General features: G+C 47.6%; 1 long non-coding RNA gene across 7 annotated transcripts in view; it reads right to left on the reverse strand.

The window, feature by feature from the left end:
* The window catches only part of LOC113252867 (uncharacterized), a 114,136-nt gene that overhangs the window by 79,202 nt on the left and 19,203 nt on the right, over positions 1 to 15,731 (reverse strand). For 4 of the 7 annotated variants that reach the window (XR_008957894.1, XR_008957893.1, XR_008957895.1 and 1 more), the window contains one exon: positions 15,580 to 15,686. This is a non-coding gene — a long non-coding RNA (uncharacterized LOC113252867). Of the gene's footprint in view, positions 1 to 1,118; positions 15,687 to 15,731 lie in introns of those variants that run through there. The other 3 variants (XR_006409123.3, XR_008957892.1, XR_007188103.2) reach the window with 2 other exon arrangements.

Consider the following 15,731-nt stretch of genomic DNA (forward strand, 5'->3'; position numbering starts at 1 on the left):
AATGGTAGCATTCCCTTTGTTGGCTCCTACGATGTTTTTGGTTCTTCTATCTGTCCACAGAGGGAGTGTAAATTAACCAAAGCATGATAACCGAACCTTGCTCTGGTCAATAAGAAAATGAAATTACACATTACCAGGGGCACTCATAGCATTGGTGTCTATTCTCTTCGTAGGTTCAAAGAGAATGCAAATGAATTCTTCTGTGTAAAAAAAAAAAAAAAAAACAAAACTGCAGGGGAGGGGCACAGGGAAGAAGCTGGATAATGATCTGCCTTCATTTCTAAAAAGATATTTATGATTAGAGGAAGGATGGATGAAGTGGAGTAAAAAATTAATTTGTGGCTTTGTCAAAATCAGGCACAAGAAAGCGGCACATCGGTTAACACATTTTTAGAGAAAAACAACAGTGGAACAAGAGAAATCAAAACCTAACCTTCTACCATCTGCCGCAGACGGTTTTGTACTTCTCTACCAGAATCTCATTAGTATCTTCTAAGAGGCTGATTGTGCCACCAGCAAAACAGTGGTGGGGAAAGGGCCACTCACCCACGTGGCACACAGCCCACCTGAGTCTGACTGGGCAGGGGGTGGCCAGGCAGGAACCCGGACCTCTCTCCCCAGTTCCCTCCTTCATGCTCAGGAATTCCCTAGGCAGACAAAAGCTCTGGTTCAGCAAGGAGAGAGTTACCCTTTAAAAACTCGGCTCCAGGCAGCAAGAACAAGGAGGAGGAGTGATGGGCCTAGCGAAGACAAGAATAACACCGAAAACCCACATTTGCTTCTAGTTCTGGGCCTCCTGGGTCTATGCTCTCCTGGCTACATTTTCAAGTGCTACATTTTCTGGAGCTTTTAAAACCTGGGCCTGCCAGATTGGAGGTACAGGGAAAATGCCCCCCCCCCCCCCAACCTTCCAACTCCTCATTCTTCCCACCTTGCTTCCCAAAGGAAAGCAAGACAATACAAGACTTGTTCTCAAGTGGCTTTCACCTACTCAGGAGCTGTGAAAAGAATTTAGAGCTTTGAGATGAAAATCTCGCAGGAGGAAAGGGGCCAAGTCCAGATGATTCCCAGAAGGTTTTAAGGAATTCTGATTTTTTTTTTCACCATTTCTTTAAATCTTTCTTTCTGGAGAAATGTGTGAGGCTGGAGCCCGTGTGAGTGTGTGTATGTGTGTGTGTGCATACATATATACACACATACACATGAGCATGCGTGTGCGTGCGCACGCGCACACACACACACACACACACACATACATACGAATGAAGCAAAAGTACCACCCAATGATCTACTCTGTCCAGGAAGACTGGAAACCATAAGATTCTGGAAAACTGCTAAATCTTTCAGGGACCCATAATCCAACTGGACCTTTTACTGGGGCCAGAACTGTAGAAACCCAGGTCCAAAGGCTTGCTTTGATTCCATCCAGTAGGATTTCAATCCGGAGTCACTTGACTTCTTTGTCCCAGTCTCCTTGGGAGATGTCCTAGGTCCTTAAGCAAAGTATTGCCTGTTTGGTGTCCTCTTGTCTCCAAACACTCTACCCACATGAGCTGATGGCTCCTTTCTCGTGGGGATCCCCCAAGGACTTCAGAGTTCAGGGTAGGTCCACAGGGGCAGGTGATAAACTAAAAACAGACCACACATGCTCTAAGTCACAAGTCAGTTTGTTTAATGCCATAAGGACCTGGACTGGAACTTTCAAACTTCTAGGTCCATCATTTGTGAAACTAAATGACAACCCTGAATTACTTTCAGGAGAGTCTCAACCAAGGCTGTGAAACTTAGCACTAGTGGGACATAACATGAGTTAGTTAGTCCTTTATGATTGTGAGGAATCCCAACTGGCTTAACCAAACAGAAGAAATGTATTGACTCTCATCACTGAGCCAGGCGCCCCGTTAAAGCTGCAAAAGCTGTCTGTCTACGGGTTTTGTTCTCTGCTAGTGGCCAATGGGCAAAGGGAGGTATGTGGGCAGATGGTTCCACGCTTATGTCATCAGCGCTCAGCATCCCCTGAGGAAAGAAAGGTTAGCCTCCCAGTATCTGAAAAGCCAAAGGACACTTTTCTGGTCAGTACGGCTGGGATCACGCATCCACCCTTAAGCAACCACTGGGGACAGGGGCACGGGATCTACGAACAATGCTGGATGAGGGGTGGGACGGGAACTCCAAGGAATGCTGCCATGACCAAGAGTAGGGGCAAGGGACACTGTGCTCACACACAGAAACACGGGTGTTTGTCCCACGTGTGTAAAATACATTCAACAGTCACTCGATCTTTCTCTCCTCCTGCCCTCAGACTCAGCTTTTACAGCCTAGGTACTAATTGGAGGAATCCTGAGTCATGGTTCTGATGCCTGTTTTCCAACACGATCGAGCAATTCTCTCATTCTCAGTGAACCCTGAGTGGGTGCCTACAACTCGGCTCAATTCTGACACTACCCGGAGACAGCATCAGATCCCACAGGTGAAGGGCTCACTCCCACAAGACTGCCCACGCTTCAGATGTCACCTGCGAGTCCAGCTTGTCACCTGTGCCTCTCACTGGCTATAAATGGGGGGTTCCCACAAAACCCTCTTCAGGTTTGACTAATTGGCTCGAGTGGCTCACAGGATTCAGAGAAACATTTACTTATATTTACCAGTTTATTATAAAGGATATAAATGAACAGCCAGCTGAGAGGTCCATAGGGGGTGGTCTGGAAGGGTCCGGAGCACAGGAGCTTCTGTCCCCATGGAACCTGGGGGCGCCCCCCCCTCAGCACATGGACATCTTTACCAACCAGAAGCTCACCAAGTCCTGTTACTCAGAAGCTTGTATGGAGTTTCATCTGCCGTCACCCACACCCCCCTCCTTCTCCTTCGCAGAGGTCCTGGGGGCGGCTGCAAGTTCCAACATTCTAACCCCTGGGCCTTGCTGGTGACCAGCCCCTCCTGAGGAAATCTAGCAGCCCCAAGCTGAGTCACCTCCTTAGCACAAACCCAGGTATACTCCCAAGGGGCCCACCATGAATGACAAAAGATATTCTTGTCACTCAGGAAATTCCAAGAGTTTTAAGATCTTTGTGCCAGGACCTGAAGACAAAAACCAAATATATTTATTGCACCAAACATGGTTAGACATCAAAGAGCACAACAGAGGGCACTAACCAGGGCTCCTGCAACCACTTCTGTACATTTTTGGAGGTAAGGAGTCACCGTGACTTCTGCCGGCAGCCCTGCCCTCGCCCAGTTACTGACCTGATCCCAAAGGGACACAGCTCACTTGCACCCTGGGACCTATTGTTGGAACAAGTATACAAGAGTCCTGCCTGAGGCCGACCTAACCTCCTCAGACCCAGCCTGACACCTTCCTGGCTGTGGCATCCAGAGGCCAGCTCCCCTGGCCACGAAGATTAGAAACTTTCTACCTGCTCTCACCTCTGAGGCCTGCCTGTGCTTAGCCTGTGGCTTAGGTAGTGATGCGAGTTAACACCCCTGCATGCCAACCATTGTCCTAAGCACTTTCATTAGATCCATTTATCTGATACTCACACTGCCTACGTGTATGTATCATGACGGTTGTCCCTCCCTTACAGACGAGGTCACAGGGGCACTGAGAGGCTAAATAATTCACTTTAGGTCACATGGCATCTAAGTGGCAGAAGTGAGAAACCTCAGGCATTAAAGCAGCGTGGGTAAGTGTGCAGAGTCCAAAATAAGACCGGCTTTGTCATACCTTGTGACCTTGGGCAATTTGCTTAGCTTCTCTGAGCCTCAGTTTCCTCACAGTAAAATGGAACGTGAAATTCTCAGTATATTCCAAGACTTTTCCTCAGTCCCCTTCTTGGCCTGTACTCTCCTAGGTGCTCCCATTCAGACTTGGACCTTTAAATGTCATCTAGGTGCTGATGATGCCCCAAAATTAGAGGATTTCCCCTGAACTCCTGCCTCTTGAACGTTTCCACCTGAATGTTCATTTGCATCTCACATTTAGCAAAATGGGACTCTTGCTTCTCCTCACCCAACTCCTTTCTCCCCCAGTCCTCCTGGTCTCGGGGCCTGGTACCACCATCTATCTACCCAGCTGCTCGGGCTAGGAACCTAGAATCTGAATTGCATTGCGGTTTTTGCTCACCCCAAAACCAATCTTTCATTAAATCCTATTGGCTCAACCTCCAAAAGATATCCTGAATTCTGGCCATTTTCACGGTTTCCACGGTCACAGATGGAGTTGCAGCCCAGAATCTCTGCCTTCTAACCAATCTCCCTTACTCCATCCCTGTGAATTAGATCATTTTCATGTCTCTGCTTACCGTCTGTCCATGACTTCCCACTGCCGCAGGATAAAACCTAGACTCATTTCCATGATCTCCCCAGTCCTACTCAGCCTGGCCCTGCTCCCTCCTCCACACCCTCCTGCCTGCTCTTTCCTTCCGGTTCTACCACAGCAGGCTGCTCACCTACTTTGGTCACTTGCTACATTGCCAGGGCCTAGAACAGTGCCTGCAACATAACAGAAGCTTAATATGTATTTACTTGCTGGATGAATGAATGACTGCATGAGGCCCTCACGGGCCTTCTTTCTCTCGCTCAAACCCTCCATACTTTTTCCTGTCCCAGGGCAGTTGTATCTCCTGTTCTTTCTGATTCCAGTACTCTTCCCCAAGCTCTGCATGGCCACACCGCCCCATCTTTCAGACGTTGAGTCAGTCAGCTCCTCAGAGACTTTTCCTGACACCGCAGCAGAAGCAGCTCCTACTCCCTAGGACTCCATCACGTTACCCTATTTTTCAAGCACCTGAAATTACTGTCTTTATTTCGGTCATATTGCCTGACTCCACCCCTGCAATCCCCACCCCCCTACAATTGAGTCTCAATGACAGGGACCTTGTCTGTCAGCTCATTGCTGTATCCCGGCATCTAGAACAATGCTTGGCATATAGTAGGTGCTCAATAAGCAATGGTGAACTGACCGATGAACACTTACATTACGAGGAATAAACATATTAAAACCACCTCTTTGGAAAGCTGGCAGTTTCTCATAAAGTGAAGCACACACTCAGAGGGCCCAGCAATCCCACCCCTAGGAACGTATACAGGAGAAATGAGTACGGACAGCCAGAAATTGCCTTGGCCAAAAATGTTCATAGCAGCCTTATTCATCACAGTCAAAACCCGGAAATCACCCAAATATCCATCAATGAGGGAACTGACAAATTGTGGTCTATTTATGTAATGGAATAAGAAGGGCTTAACATGGCTGAATCGCACAGAGGACATGTTGATCAAAAGAAGCCACACACAAAAAGGACATACTGTGTGATTCTATTTATACAAAATTCAAGAATAGAGAAAACTAATCCTGGCTGTGCCCGGTGACCCCTTTCCAGGGCCACTCGTGGGCTGAGAGGTGCGCACGGCCTTTGTGCTAGGCGGAAGTGAGACAAAACGGTTCGAAGGGGAAGGATTTGCATTAACAAATGGTGGAGGGGTCAGTGCGGATACTGTGGGTGGAAAGAATGTCAATGGCCTGGGTAATTTTGGAAAGCTATGTGCCAGGCTGCCCTGGCCCACAAAGGTTTGCGGAACAGCTGGAAAAACAGAGAACTTTCAAAGAACACCGAAGAGGATGCTGTGGCTTCACGTAGGAATCAGATCTCAAAACGTAAAGCACACGATGAGTGTGACCCGTGGCCGTTGCCGCTGCGGCAGGCCGGCAGGTGGCTTCCTGCCCAGTGCAGGAGGGACCTGGGAGGCAGGGGGCGGAGGGCGGGGGAGCAGCAGATCTTTTTCCTGTTCCCTGGGCCCTTGCCTCCAGGGCTGCACGGGTGAAGGTGCTCCTCCATCTAGTGGTAGAGCAAAGCCCCTCTGGGGGGCCCCTTTCGCTTCATCTGAAACTATGCAAAGCGTGAACAAAACAGGAAGAGAGTGGTTTTGTAATACACAACTACTTGATAAGTAGTGAGGGAGCTACTTAATAACCAAGCAATCAAGCTTTCCTTTGTAATAACAGCCCCCAGAGGCAGCGCACACAAGGGCAGAGGGGCTCCGTGCGCCCCCCACCCCCATCCCCTGCATCCACCTTGCCGCCACTTCCCCATCACCCATCTGTTGCATTGCAGCAATGCCTTCAGCGGGTTGGGAAACACCGCCATCGACATGAACGGCTCAGTGTGTCACCAGAACCTTTTGAAACCTGAAGGAGAGCTGAATTCAGAAAATGTGACAGGCAGGGCCACGAGGATAGACCACAAGCCTCCAGAAGCCCTGGGGTTGCAGACAGCCGCGCCGGGACTGTTTCATTATGTTGGTAATTCTGTCAATTATGCACAGTTATTTACGTGGTTTCTCTCCTCAAATACACTTTGCCCAAACGGGTTCAAACATTCTCCACTTTCCGGAAGATTGGGAATGTGTTTTCTTGTTCTCAGTGATGTCCAGTTTAGAAAAGGGGATTTGGTGAGAGCGACTCAGAACAAGTGCATCAGCACAGGTGAGGACCCCTGCGTCCTTCCAATCATCGGTCGGCTCAAAACCAGGCGCCCTCCCATGAGAGCCCCCGCACCCACAGACAAGCAAGTGAAGGAGATGAAACGTCAGAAGGGGGAGGCAATGGAAACTCGGATTTCAGTTTGAATCGGAACTCTGTGTCGTCAGTAGCTACGGGGGACAGCGTCGTAAGGATATTATCCTGGAGTGAGTTTGAGAGCGTAACCTAGGAGCTCAGGGTCTGTGGGCATGACAAGGAGTCAGTGAATAAGTGGCTCAGGGACGTAAGAACCTGCCATCCCAACCAGGCATCGTGCCCGCAGAGCAATGACCTGCCACTTGTGGCAGCTCAGAGACCTGAAGCGAAGACCCCGCCAAGCCCAGATCTTATCCATGAGGGGAAATGGCTGAAGCAAAACACGCTGACAATTAATCGTATCAACCAAGAGGGAGCGTAACTCGTTTAACGCAATTAGATGAGATGTATGGATTTTCCCTGTCCGGTCCTCTTAGACCTCCGAGGGAATTACTCTGTCTTCATCCCAAGTGTTTCTGCTGTGTTGTCAGTCGAGATTCCTGGTCACTGGCGTGCCTGGGTACCCCAGCCCTCAGCCACGGTGGTCAGAATAAGAAGGGCGAGCAGGAGACAGACTGAAGCAGGATAAATCCATTGACATGCAGATTGTGGAAGAAAGAAGCTTCATTAATGACTTATTTTTCCGATTGAGATTATTATGGGAGGGTAGACATCTGAGGCGGTGGCAGGAAGAGCTTTCTGTAGAACGGAACCAGGCAGAGCTGGAGCAAAGACGAGAGTCCGATGAAGAGAGGTCTACACAGTGGTTCTCAGCCTGGGCTGCACGCTGGATTCGCCTGGGGAGCTGGACAACTGCTGAGGCCTGGGGCTAGCCCCAGGAATCTGTAGTGAATGGGTCTGGGTGCAGCCCGGGCCCCCGGGTGATGCTTAGGGACTGCCAATGGCTGTGACTGTCTATCTACAAGCACCGGAACCCATCCTCGAGGCCTTGACTCAACAGCTCTTCCTGAGTCTCTAACCCATCCAGTGCCCTCAGCTTGTCGATACATTTTCTTTTTGCGCTTAATTTAGTTGGAATTGAATTTCTGTCAATAGCGGCCAAAAGAGATCTAAGCAAAAAACTAGAAAGACTAATCAGAGCTAACACCTGCTCAGCGTCAGTGACGTGCTGGGCAGTTTGAAGTGCTTTTCCTCTGCTAACTCATTTAATTTAATCCCTATGTCCCCAGAGTTAGAAAAACCATGATTGTCCCTATTTTACAGAGAAGGAAAAGAGACTTCAAATGAGGAAGTGCCTAAATTTTCCCAGCCTATAGAAGCAGAGCTGCAATGTGAACCCAGAAACTTCCTTAACCACCACACTTCAAGCAGAGCCAAGAAAGAAGGTACGTTCTCTGCACAAGGCCCAGAAACGGGGTCTCCAAACAACCAGAATATGAATATTTTTTAAAAAAGATTTATGTGTGTATTTATTTATTTGAGAGACAGACAGGAAGAGCAGGAGTGGGGGTGGGGGCAGAGGGAGAAGCAGACTCCCCGCTGAGCCAGAGCCCAACATGGGAAGAAGATCCACTTCCTCCGCTCCCCCTGGCCCCGGGTCAAATACCACTGACCAAACCACTTGCCCTGCCTTGGACTGCAGTGTCACCCAGCAACCTTCCGAAGACAAATGTGGCCTCCTGGCTGCTTCTATACTGGGAACAATTGGCTGGGGAGCGGGGGATGCTCCCCGAGCTGGCAACTAGGGTTCTGGTCCCTGAAAAGAAGCCCCCTCAGTCGCAACAAATACACCGACCTTCCGGTCAACGCATCGTTTCCTATGAATTTGGTTAAATCAATCCAGGGCCTTGGAACTGACTGATTCTGGGTGTCCTGACAAAGTGGAGTTCTGGGACTGGCAAACAGGAGTGGGGTGGGGGGAGACCAGTGCGAGGCACCGGCACCTGCTGGGCCCTTTCTGGGTAACCAATGGTTTCCCAGGTTCTGCTGGCTGTGTACCCTGTGGGCTAATGAAATGTCATACAAGGCCCACGGGCAGAGCCCATTAAAGCGGAGCTGCTCTGTTTGGCGGCTGGGAGTGGGAGGCCCGGAGATAGCCACCCACCTTTCCACAAGTCCCTCTCTGTGGTGGGGGCTCCCCTGAATATCTGCAGGCCTCTGACAGCTTTTGTCCGCTCTCTGAGTCTCAGGGTACAATCTCTGTCTCAGATATCCCCAGTTCCTTCCTGGGGGTAGGAGAGGGAACCAACCCCATAGAAGCTCCCACTCGGAGACCGGGTCCCCCTTGCCCTGCCCCCAGGTGCACTCAGGGAAGACCTGCTATATTCCCTGAAGAGACAGGAAGGCCAAGGGGACTGTGTCCTGCTGTGGGCACGACTTCCAGCTCAGTTCTCTCCAAGTCATTCTGCTTTTGCATCGTCAAAGTGAGGCAGGGTGAAGCCACAGTTAAACTGGCAGAGCATTTAAAACAACAAGCACCGAAATGTGAAAACCCATCAACATATTAAAAGCATTAAAAATTTCATAAAACCAAATTATAGGTACATAAGGCCACCCGCTTTCCACCGTTTATGAGAAAAGACAGGGGTGCCTTCTTTCCATTCCTAAAGGGTGCAGGGTTCAGTATCCCTGCATGGAGGACTCCAGAAAACCAGGGCTTGTAAGCTCAGAGACAGTTTATGTTTCCCACAGACCCAAGGGCCTAGGACCACTGCAGCTACAGAAGATGCCTGGGAGCCAAAGTGGTGGTGGCAGCACCAACAATGGAGCTGTGGTATAGCTCCCGGGGGGCCACGGCAGCTATGTCCGCAAGCCCTGGAGGCATGGCTGAGGGCTGCTGGGGCCAGGGCAGAGCCTTCCCTCAGCCTCATAGGCAGCTGAGGCCTAGAGACCATGGTACTTACTCATGACCATCCATTTGACAAGTATTTATTATTTTCTATTCTATGTCAAGCACTGTTCCGAGTGCTCAAGATACGTGTGGTTGAGATCAAAATGGGGTGGGATGGACCTCAGCAAGTACCTCTTAGAGATGGTGATATTTTTTCTTTTCTTTTTTTAAAAAATACTTTATTTATTATTTATTTGACAGAGAGAGAGCAGGGCAGGGGGAGTGGCAGGCAGAGGGAGAGGGAGAAGCAGGCTCCCCACTGAGCAAGGAGCCTGACTTGGGGGCTTGATCCCAGGACTCTGGGATCACAACCTGAGCCAAAAACAGATGCTTAACCGACCGAGCCACCCAGGCGCCCAGCAATATTTTTTTCTTTATGTTTTTCTATATACAAAAGGGCTTGTTGCTTTTAAAATTAGGGAAAGGCTATTAAAGTTATTAGAAACTGTTTTGGAATAAATGCCCATGAAGAAAGTAAAAATGTGGAAAGGAAATACCAGGTAATTCCACATCTGCAGTAACAGTGGACTTTGCACTCCAAAGAGGCCTTAGGAGGTGTGGTCAGAAAATCAACACCAGATGGTTCTAGAGAGTTGATTCTGAGCTGTTATTGTCAAAGAAATCCGAGAAGAACCTTTGCTGTGGTCAGTCTGGTCGTATTTCATTCATTGACTTGATTATTCATTCAAGATACATTTTTTATACTAGATTCTGAGCATACAGACATGAACGGGTCATCATCCTGTCCTTGAGAATGCTACTTCCTGTTGCAGGGCAGCTATGCCAGCAGTTATGTTAAAGGTGCCAAAGGAGAATCAGGCAAAAGGAGCAGAAGAGACCACAGAGGAAGGCAGGCACTGTGTCCATTTGGCCGCCATCTTATCCCGGCCTATAGTACACAGCCTGTTACGTAGTAGTCACTCAACATATTGCTGAACAAACAGGTGTTGGGCAAAGCTTCATGGATATGGCGACCTGCGTCTTGAGAGATATCTTTGCTTATTGCCACTGTTCCACTTGCCTTCATTTCTCCCTTGGCAGCACCAGTAACTTTTAAGTGCCCTCTGACCCACTCCTAACTTTGCTCTCATCACAGTCACCAGATGTCTTTGCATTTTCATTTTTCCCACAACGGTCCTTGATTTATTCTTGTCCTCATTTCATTTATAACTGCTCTTCCCTCATCCTTTTCTGCTATAAAAGACCAAGTCTTGTGTCCTCACAAAGATGCAAAACAGTTTTCTAAAATTCTCTTCTGGTTCCTGCAGTACATTGTTTTCAGAAATACGTTCTTCCGCTAGATTTCAGGATGACAGTGCATGTCCTTTTTCTGAAGTATTCTAAAACTTATCCTGCAATGAAGGGAGATCTGTCCAGATCCACTGGTTGCCAGAAGATACAGAGTGGCTTTCTCTTGACATGCCTCACTGTCCATCTGGATGTTGGTGGAATCCTTTACTCAGGTATTCAACTGGAAGGGAGTATAATGTGCACCGCTTGGAGCAATTTCTAATACCTGGAAAGCATTTGCTTCTTTAGTTTAGCTTCACAGGATTGAGCCAGAATGTTCTCTTACATCTAGTATCTGGCTTGTTGACATTCTGAATAGATGAAATGTGCGCACACACACACACACACACACACACATCTGGCTTGTTGACATTCTGAATAGATGAAATGTGCGCACACACACACACACACACACACATCTGGCTTGTTGACATTCTGAATAGATGAAATGTGTGCACACACACACACACATCTGGCTTGTTGACATTCTGAATAGATGAAATGTGCACACACACACACACACACACACACACACACAGAGACACACGCACAACTACATTCCCCAGAATATACTGTTACCAGAACTCTACCTGTATCTGTCATCCCCAAAGGCATCCTCTGTGTTGGAACTATACTTCCCCCAGCGCGCAGCTACCATCACAAATAGGCCTAACCACCCCCTGCCACTAGGCACACATGTACACAACTTCCTGTCTATAGTTTTCTGGGAATTTATTTATTAAACTAGGACTTGCAGTTTCTAAATAAATGCAGAAAGCAAGAACTTACTGTTAGTAAGCTAGAGAAGAGAAGAATGAAGCTCTGCCTTGAAACAAAGAACCTGAGTAGTTGAAGAATGGATTACTGACATTTGGGGCAATCCAGATGCTAGGCCTCTAAGGCACAGGACAAAAATCTAGAGAGAGATAAAATGTCTAGATTCCTTCTTTGGCATCATCGGCCTGCTTCCTTTGAGGTCATGGAGTCCGTACTGTACCTGACTTTGGGTCTCAAGTTGGCCATAGAAGACTTAGAATTACCCTAAATTCCCTCCAAGTTCAGGCAGTGGATTTTCCAATTGTTTTAACTTATGGTGGGATTACGAGTTTGTACTGTTTTGCGCATCCTGCATAGGTATTTTAGTAGAAAGGTTAAAGGTCATATTAGGTATTGATAAGCAAATTCCATTTAAAACCAGAAACCCTGAGGCATTACATCTGTATTCATCCACTGACTCATTCAACTAGTATTGATTGTCTATCTATCACGTGCTGGGCACTATGGCAGACACTGAGAGTGAACCCCTGGCCCCTGTCCTCTTACAGGTTACAGTCTAGAAGATAGTTCAGACTCCAAGGAATTATAATACAACATGATAAATTCTTCATGATGAAATACAAGCATCTTCTTCTCTACCCTTCACTCTGGGCCATGAGCCAGACATAGTGGGAGAAAGCACTGGAATGAGAGGTTGGGGCTCAGTATTGAAGGGTCCTGAATATTGTGTTAGTAAGTTTAGACTTTGATGGGGAGCCACTGAGGAATGTGGTGCAAGGGAGTGCGTGGCCTGCTTGAAGCTGTGATTTAGGACATTACTCCAAGCAACTAGCCAAGGAAGGGGTAGACTGAAATGAGAGAGGAATGGAGAAGAAAGGCCACTCCAAGAGGCTGGCCCAGTCGCCCAGTGCAGATATGCAATACTGAGCACTTGAATTGAATGTGAGAGCAGTGGAAACAGAGAGGAGTGAGGCAAGTAAAGAATCTGGTGATCAGCTGCATGTGGCCATGAAGAGCGTGAACACCAGAGATGATGCAAAGGTTCTAGGTCCCTGGAAGATGGGGGTGTCAGCCCCCAAGCGGGAAAGCCAGAAGCACAAGCAGGACTGGGAGGAGATGGATAGTGTGGCTTTGGCCTTGAGGGGAATAGCACCATCCTGTCTACTCTTTCCTTCACATGTTCATTCACCATATTAACTCCATTCTGAGATTCTCACATGTGAGGTGTTGAAAGGGTCTACAAAGGAAAGTCCCAATAAACCACTTGAAAAAGATACTGAGGCAGAATCAATGTAATGACGCTAACTCATCACTTAATTTCATATGCCCTGGGGTCAAATGCAGCTAGGCTGGTGCTTCTCAGCATCAAAACGTCCCCCCTCCAAACGAAGCAATTAACTTTCTCTGGGCTCCCAAAGGGTACGTGTAAGTTGTAATTTTCTGTGTGGAGCCAGTTGGGACAGAAATGTAAGGGCCTTTGCCGAAATCAGGAAGAGTGTCAACTGTCAAGACATAAATAATGCTCCAGAAATCTGATGATTTCAACTTACAATTTAAAAACCAGTCACTAATTTGAAAGGTGAGCATAAGAATAAACTGGACTCTGCTTTAGATTTATCGTCATCTGATTCCACTCTCCAGTGTTTGGGTTCCCGGTAAAATTCCACTCTGATTTGCCCATCCCTTAGGTCTTTGGGTGTAATAAAAGAGAAGTCATGGACTAGTTCTGATTAACTTCCATCAGGAGAGTCAGCTCTTGATTTTCAGGGAGAGATAGGGAAGGAACGGCATGGGTAATTAAAATCCACAGATAGCACAAACATCCAATTTCACCAGCAGTTTCAAATCCTCCTCCTCTGATTTTTTTTTTCATTAGAGGTGCCAAGTAGCAAAGCTCAGCCCACCTTCTGGGGCTGGATCTAACAAAATGTGAACTCATCAGAAGGCAAGTAGGTGGGCGCAAGGAGAACAATGAGAAGTGGGGATCGCTGGCCTTTCCGAAATAGAAAATCGGCCACTCTTTCTTGCTCTGTTGGCTTTATTTAGAAGAATCACAGTATCAGCACTGTTGGTTTCAACCGGGGGCTGCCAGGCTGAATTCTTAGAAAGGCCAGCTCACTGTTCGCCACTGGAAGCAGCACACGGACAGAGCATGGAAAATGGGTCTTTCGTGACTACAGGCAGAATGAAGGGACAGAGCAGGAGCTCGCCTCCCAGAGCGGAGGCCCTTGTCATTGGCCTCAAGCTTTCAACTCTACCCGTTCGAGCTTCTGCTGTGACACAGAACCAACGCAGGCTGCAGCCGCCAGCATTTCCCACTTCCTGAGACCCGGCTCTTGCTGGAGGCCTTCCTACGGCCTCTCATTTGCTTGCCATTCAAGGCCACACATTATCTAACTAGAAGCAGACCTTACTTCTCACTGTTCTCCAAATCACATTCCTCAGCCTCTGCCCAGATTTACACACCGGCGCTGGAACATGTCTGCACTTCTCACCATCTTGCCTTTTCTCCTGTCATTCCTTAAACCCCCACATGTAGGTATTTTTCAAGGTCTAGCCCTTCCACGGAAGCTTCCCTGTGTCCCCAGCTCAAAGTGATCAGCACTGTATTCGTATGTCTTTTATGACACTTACCACATTATGCTTTCATTATATCACAGTAGCTTGTGTTCCTTATGACTTTAATGTTCTAAGAAATGTGGATCATGACCCACTAGTGAGTTTTGAAATCCCTTTAGTGGGTCATGACCTGAATTTTTAAAAATTAAATAGAAAAAATAGAACATTTTAGAGCGTATTACACATAAACATATTTCTCACTTTGGTTTATGATCAAAAAGCTAGAAAGTCACTGCCTCACATAGTCATGATGTTTTCAGCTTCTGTGTAACAGAAAGCCTTAATTCAACCAGCTTAAATAACAAAGGATTTATTATCTTATATGATGAGAAGTCTAAACGTGGAGGCAGCTCTGGCTTGGGTGATCATCAGCTTATCAACGTCAAGGACCCAGCTCTTTGCCATCTCTGTCATCCTTCTGGCTACCTCCCCTCATGTTTGCAAGATGGCTGCAGGAGTTCCTTGCATCATAACAACATCCAGAGTTCAAAAAAAAAAGCAGCTATTTATTCTTTTTATCAGGAAAGAAATCTTGCCCAGAACTCCCGACCCCCACCAAGTCCCAGCAGAACTCCTTTCATTTCCCACTGAAATAAACTGAAATAAAATGAATGATCTACCCAGCCAAGAGGGGCAAGGAAAACCAAAATTAGTTTAGATGAGGATAAGAGCACCTTCCCTGAGCACTTGTCCAGTCAGGAAGAAGGGGGAGATGGATGGATCCGATGTGGGCAAACAAGAGATCTGCCAACTACCCACAAAGTGCCTGGGGGTAGGAGCAGAGTCGCTTTCTCTTCACATGCTCTGCAACGTGTGCCACGGAGCCAGTCTAGACAGTCACCTCAACTCTCGGTGATAAATTAAATCAATCACTCTGCCTCAAAGTATAAATATTCATGGGATACACAGATCAAATATCCAATATGACATACTGGAGGTATTCTGCAGGCATGATTTGCCGATCTAGAACCCACCAGAGGCTCGGAGTTTCTTCTGTTTTAATTTTTCTATTGAATTTTTAAACGCGAAGGGCTAGATTAGCAACACTGTGCATTGTAAGACCATTTAAATAATAAAATACGTATCTGTCACAATGCAGATGGCAAGCGAAGATCCCACAGATGGCAATGTGGCTCCTAAGAGGAGATGGTAAACGTGTGGCGGTGGGTGTGCAGGGATGGCTGAATCGGGCTGGAGAGACATTACGTCATCCCAGATAGGGGCTTTTTTTGGGAACCTGGCAGGATTACTGCTGAATCATGCAGCTAGGCGCATTACCGGCATGTCAGCTGGACAAAGGTCCCTGTAATTAAGCCCTGGTACCACCACATTCCTTGGCATCTTTCTGCTTCTGTGGCCACGTAAGGCCAGACTTGAAAACATGTATACATGAAATAACCATATGTGCAAGAGTCAGGGGCCTTACAGTCTGGAGCCAGCACTACTTCTCCTCTCTTCCTCTGCACAACACACATACACGCACACCCCTTACCGGAGAAACCACAGGTTCGGAAAAACGTGAACTGCAGAAAACCTTTTGCCTCTGAGATTCCTAGAATCCTTCTCTTCGCTGCTGCTACACAAGCAAGATCCTCCCACCTGTCCAGGAGGGAAAACGAGCCTCATGAGTGTCTCGAAATTCCC

The sequence above is a fragment of the Ursus arctos genome, unplaced genomic scaffold (genome assembly GCF_023065955.2).
Source record: "Ursus arctos isolate Adak ecotype North America unplaced genomic scaffold, UrsArc2.0 scaffold_6, whole genome shotgun sequence".
Classification (NCBI taxonomy): Eukaryota; Metazoa; Chordata; class Mammalia; order Carnivora; family Ursidae; genus Ursus; species Ursus arctos.